The sequence below is a fragment of the Mustela erminea genome, chromosome 21 (genome assembly GCF_009829155.1).
Source record: "Mustela erminea isolate mMusErm1 chromosome 21, mMusErm1.Pri, whole genome shotgun sequence".
Taxonomy (NCBI): domain Eukaryota; kingdom Metazoa; phylum Chordata; class Mammalia; order Carnivora; family Mustelidae; genus Mustela; species Mustela erminea.
This window is the reverse complement of record NC_045634.1, coordinates 34,840,394-34,846,393: the sequence shown is the minus strand read 5'-3', so window position 1 is coordinate 34,846,393 and position 6,000 is coordinate 34,840,394. Positions and strand designations below refer to the sequence as shown.

The following is a 6,000-nucleotide window of genomic DNA, read 5'->3' as shown; positions in this document are numbered from 1 at the left end:
AGTGTGTTTGGGGGTGGGGTAGCACCAGCACAACGAGCGGTGAGTTACGGACTATGTGCACTAGGAAGGAAAGTATTGAGCCTGATCAAATGCAATGATGGAGTTTGTATTTATCGGACAAGAGAAGAATATGTAAGGTGGGCAGAAATTCGATGGCACAGTGTAAGCAGGTAGCAGGAATGCAGGTGTAGACATGCTAATTTATACGTACCTGTTGTAAATCCAAGGAAAGATGTCCAGCTCGAGTCAGATGTGGATGTTCATTTGGGAGGAAGATCGGACCTAAGAATATAAATTTAGAAATCATGTAGGTAAAGATTGTTTTTAGACATATTTTCATTTCTGTCTTTTGTTAACAATCAGTTATTTCATCCAGTCCTAGGCTTTAAAAACTAAGCGCGTGGCACTCCGATTTTAGAGGTTAAGAACCTGAGTAGGACCCATCAGAGGTGGTGAAGAGATAGGGCCAAAATTGTCACAAATTAAGACAGGGATGTTCCCGAAGTCAAATGATACAAGAAAGACTGAAAACTAGTGAGAACATACATATGGTCCAGCCACTGTGAAAACAGTTTGGCACTTTTAAAAATACTTTAGAAAAATTACAATTCTGAAATTCTACTCCTAGGTATCTACCCAAGAAATTAAAATCTGTGTTCACACAAAGACATAGGCACAAATGTTCGCCACAGCATTATACAGAATAGTCCAAAGAGGGAACAAAGTGCCATCAGCTAATGAGCTAATGAACACAACGTGGTCTATGCGACCATCGATGACTACATGGCAGTAATAAAGGGAAAAAAAAAAAAGAAGACATCCTATAGCATGGATGAACCGCTAACCCTATAGTAAATGAAAACTACTAACTGAAAGAAACAAGACAATAAAACCACATATTCTATGACTCCATGATATGAAATGTTGAAAGAAAGAAAGAAAGAAAACAAAGGAAAGAAAAAGAAAAGAAAGAAAAATTGAAAGGAAAGGAGAGGAGAGGAGAAGAAACGCGGGCAGGGGAGGGAGAAGAAGAAGAAGAAGAGAAGAGAAAAAGAAGAAAGCAAAGAAAGGCAGGCAAGTGCCCACAGAACGCTTCGTGGCTGCTGGGATCTAGCGGCTGGGATGGAGAACACGCGCTAAAAGGCACGATCACTGAATTGTACACTTAAAATGATTGTGGTTTACTGCATGCAGATAATACCTCAATCAAGTTGTTAAGAGAAAAAAAAAGTAATCCATCAAGTCGGATGACCTTAGGATTTTGTCACCCGGAGTTACAACTGCAATTGACAAGAGCTGCTCGTGCGGTCTAGTGGGGCCCCGGAAAGACAGTGGGAGGACAAGCATGGAACACTGAAATCATACTTCAATTCATCCAATTATTAGATAAAGATGGTTTCCCTATAACTGCTTAACAAAAGCTGAAGAAAATAAAGTTAGCAGTATCCACGGTCTCCCAATTTTTCACACACAATATTCAACAATTAACCTAAAATCACCAGGCATGCCAAGATGCAGTACCAGGGAAAAATGACCTATCAGAAACAGACTCAGGGTCTGGAGTTAAGGACATTTACTTCTACTTAAAATAGTGGTGATTAATATCATCAGAAAAATAAATGAAATCATGAATTCTGGTCATCTGGAATTTTATAAATTCCAGAGAACTAAAGATAGTGGGAATTATAGAATTGATTAAAAACTGAAATTAATAATTCACGTATTGTGTTAAATGGTAGATTAAACACACAGAGAATTAATAATGGTCAGCAGTCAATATCCAGATCCTTCAACATGAGGGGGAAAAAATATGGGAAATAAAGAAAATGTTGAGTTCTACTGGACTTGATAAAATGCTGTAACGTCTATGTATCTACTGGAATCCTAAGCAGAAGAGAGAAACAGGACAAAGGCGTTCTTTAAAAAGATCACTGAAGATAAACATGGAATCTCTCAGATTTAGGACTACCAGGGGGAAAAAAAAGGAAAAAAAAAAAAAAGAAATTCTCACCAAGAAATATTATAGCAAAACTGCTCTAATCTGAAGAAAAAGAAAATAATCTAAAGAATTCAGAGGGAAAGCAGCATATTGCCTCAAAAAAACCAAAAACAACAACAACAAAAAAACCACCAATGAGGTTTATAGCTGATTTCTTAACAGAAATTATAGAAACCAGATTTCAATGAAATGACATATTCAATTTCTGGAAGTAAATACTTGCCTACCAAAAAAAGGTATGTCAAGCAAAACTATTTGACAAAATAAGGGGAAAAAATTTTTAAACAAAGAACAATCACACAGCAGCACCAGACACCTCTTAAATGAAACACTGTCCACCAGTTTCCAGATGAATGCAAAAGGAAGCACCGAACTTTCAGAATGAATACAGAGCACTGCATGAGCAATGATAAAAGGAACTACGTGGATGAACCTAAATAAATATTGATGGTGTAACACAAAAAATGAAAATAGTAATGATGAATTCTAAATAAACATAAAATTTAAATATATAACAAACACTTAAGGCATATTTATTTGTCCAGGAATGGCAAGAGGTCACGTTTCTATTATGTAAGGCAAGGCTGAATGATGTAATCTGCAGGGTAGCCACTGAAATGACAAAGGAACAGCTCTTTACTCCCTCCGTCTGTTCGAGCTGACGTGACAAGATAATACTGCAGCCTGGGAGCCTCAAACAACAGAAATTTGTTTTCTCACAGTTCTAGAGGCTGGAAGCTCAACACCAAGGCTGGGCAGGGCTGGTGTCTGATGAGAACCGTCTACCTGTTTTGCAATAAGCTGTGTTCCTGCTGTGTCCTCAGAGAAAAGGTTCTGGTGTCTCTTTCTCTTCTTATGAGGACACTGATCCTATCAAAGTAAGTCCCCCTTTATGCCCTCAACTTACCTTAACTACCTCCTTAAAGTCTTTATCTCCAAACAGTCATGTTGGGGGTTAGGACTTCAATATTAAATTTTAACCAAGGGACATGACTGAGTCATTACAATTACTGAAGAAGATTAAATGGATTAAAAATATTTTATTACTGGGGGAGGAGTCAAGATGGCGGAGAAGTAGCAGGCTGAGACTGCTTCAGCTAGCCGGAGATCAGCTAGATAGCTTATCTAAAGATTGCAAACACCTGAAAATCCATCGGCAGATCGAAGAGAAGAAGAACAGCAATTCTGGAAACAGAAAAACAACCACTTTCTGAAAGGTAGGACCGGCGGAGAAGTGAATCCAAAGCGACGGGAAGATAGACCCCGGGGGGAGGGGCCGGCTCCCGGCAAGCGGCGGAGCAACGGCGCCAAAATCGGGACTTTTAAAAGTCTGTTCCGCTGAGGGACATCGCTCCAGAGGCTAAACCGGGGCGAAGCCCACGCGGGGTCAGCGTGGCCTCAGGTCCCGCAGGGTCACAGAAGGATCGGGGGTGTCTGAGTGTCGCAGAGCTTGCGGGTATTGGAACGGGAAAGCCGGCTACAGAGACAGAGCCGACAGTAAGCTCGCGGCTCGGGGTTACCTTGAACCGGTCGCAGGCTCGGTGAGCTCGGAGCGCGGCCGGAGGTCAGGCAGACGGGAGTGACTGGGCGCTATTCTCTGAGGGCGCACTGAGGAGTGGGGCCCTGGGCTCTCAGCTCCTCCGGGCCGGAGACCAGGAGGCCGCCATTTGTATTCCCGTCCTCCGGAACTCTACAAAAGCACTCAGGGAACAAAAGCTCCTGAAAGCAAACCCGAGGGGATTACTCACCCCGGCCCCTGCTAAGGGCGGTGCAATTCCGCCTGGGGCAAAGACACTTGAGAATCACTACAACAGGCCCCTCCCCGAGAAGATCCACAATAAATCCAGCCAAGACCAAGTTCACCTACCAAGGAGTGCGGTTTCAATACCAAGGAGAGCAGCAGAATTCCAGAGGAGGAGAAAGCAAAGCACGGAACTCATGGCTTTTTCCATGTGATTTTTTTTTAGTCTTGCAGTTAATTTAATTTTTTTCTTTTTCATTTTTTGTTTTTTTTTTTTTTTTTTCCTCGCCTTCGGGTAAATTTTTTTTTTTTAACTGTTACCTTTTTCTTTTTTAACGATTTTTTACTAGTTTATCTAATATATTTTTTCTTTTTTACATTTTTCTTAGGTGTTTTCCTTTTTTTTAATTCTTTTCTTTTCTTTTTTTTTTTTCTTTTTTCTTTTTTTTTCTTTCTTCCTTTTTGAACCTCTTTTTATCCCCTTTCTCCCCCCTCACGATTTTGGATCTCTTCTAATTTGGTTAAAGCATTTTTTCCTGGGGTTGTTGCCACCCTTTTAGTATTTTACTTGCCCCTTCATATACTCTTATCTGGACAAAATGACAAGACGGAAAAATTCAACACAAAAAAAAGAACAAGAGGCAGTACCGAAGGCTAGGGACCTAATCAATACAGACATTGGTAATATGTCAGATCTAGAGTTCAGAATGACAATTCTCAAGGTTCTAGCCGGGCTCGAAAAAGGCATGGAAGATATTAGAGAAACCCTCTCGAGAGATATAAAGCCCTTTCTGGAGAAATAAAAGAACTAAAATCTAACCAAGTTGAAATCAAAAAAGATATTAATGAGGTGCAATAAAAAATGGAGGCTCTCACTGCTAGGATAAATGAGGCAGAAGAAAGAATTAGTGATATAGAAGACCAAATGACAGAGAATAAAGAAGCTGAGCAAAAGAGGGACAAACAGCTACTGGACCACGAGGGGAGAATTCGAGAGATAAGTGACACCATAAGACGAAACAACATTAGAATAATTGGGATTCCAGAAGAAGAAGAAAGAGAGAGGGGAGCAGAAGGTATACTGGAGAGAATTATTGGGGAGAATTTCCCCAATATGGCAAAGGGAACGAGCATCAAAATTCAGGAGGTTCAGAGAACACCCCTCCAAATCACTAAGAATAGGCCCACACCCCGTCACCTAATAGTAAAATTTACAAGTCTCAGTGACAAAGAGAAAATCCTGAAAGCAGCCCGGGAAAAGAAGTCTGTAACATACAATGGTAAAAATATTAGATTGGCAGCTGACTTATCCACAGAGACCTGGCAGGCCAGAAAGAGCTGGCATGATATTTTCAGAGCACTAAACGAGAAAAACATGCAGCCAAGAATACTATATCCAGCTAGGCTATCATTGAAAATAGAAGGAGAGATTAAAAGCTTCCAGGACAAACAAAAACTGAAAGAATTTGCAAATACCAAACCAGCTCTACAGGAAATATTGAAAGGGGTCCTCTAAGCAAAGAGAGAGCCTACAAGTGGTAGATCAGAAAGGAACAGAGACCATATACAGTAACAGTCACCTTACAGGCAATACAATGGCACTAAATTCATATCTCTCAATAGTTACCCTGAATGTTAATGGCCTAATGCCCCTGTCAAAAGACACAGGGTATCAGAATGGATAAAAAAACAAAACCCATCTATATGTTGCCTCCAAGAAACTCATTTTAAGCCCGAAGACACCTCCAGATTTAAAGTGAGGGGGTGGAAAAGAATTTACCATGCTAATGGACATCAGAAGAAAGCAGGAGTGGCAATCCTTATATCAGATCAATTAGATTTTAAGCCAAAGACTATAATAAGAGATGAGGAAGGACACTATATCATACTCAAAGGGTCTGTCCAACAAGAAGATTTAACAATTTTAAATATCTATGCCCCCAACGTGGGAGCAGCCAACTATATAAACCAATTAATAACAAAATCAAAGAAACACATCAACAATAATACAATAATAGTAGGGGACTTTAACACTCCCCTCACTGAAATGGACAGATCATCCAAGCAAAAGATCAGCAAGGAAATAAAGGCCTTCAACGACACACTGGACCAGATGGACATCACAGATATATTCAGAATATTTCATCCCAAAGCAACAGAATACACATTCTTCTCTAGTGCACATGGAACATTCTCCAGAATAGATCACATCCTCGGTCCTAAATCAGGACTCAACCGGTATCAAAAGATTGGGATCATT

The 6,000-nt window shown here is 40.3% G+C and overlaps 1 pseudogene; it reads right to left on the bottom strand.

The window, feature by feature from the left end:
- Positions 1–210: 210 nt before the first annotated feature.
- LOC116581827 overlaps positions 211–6,000 on the bottom strand; it is a 39,907-nt pseudogene continuing 34,117 nt past the window's right edge.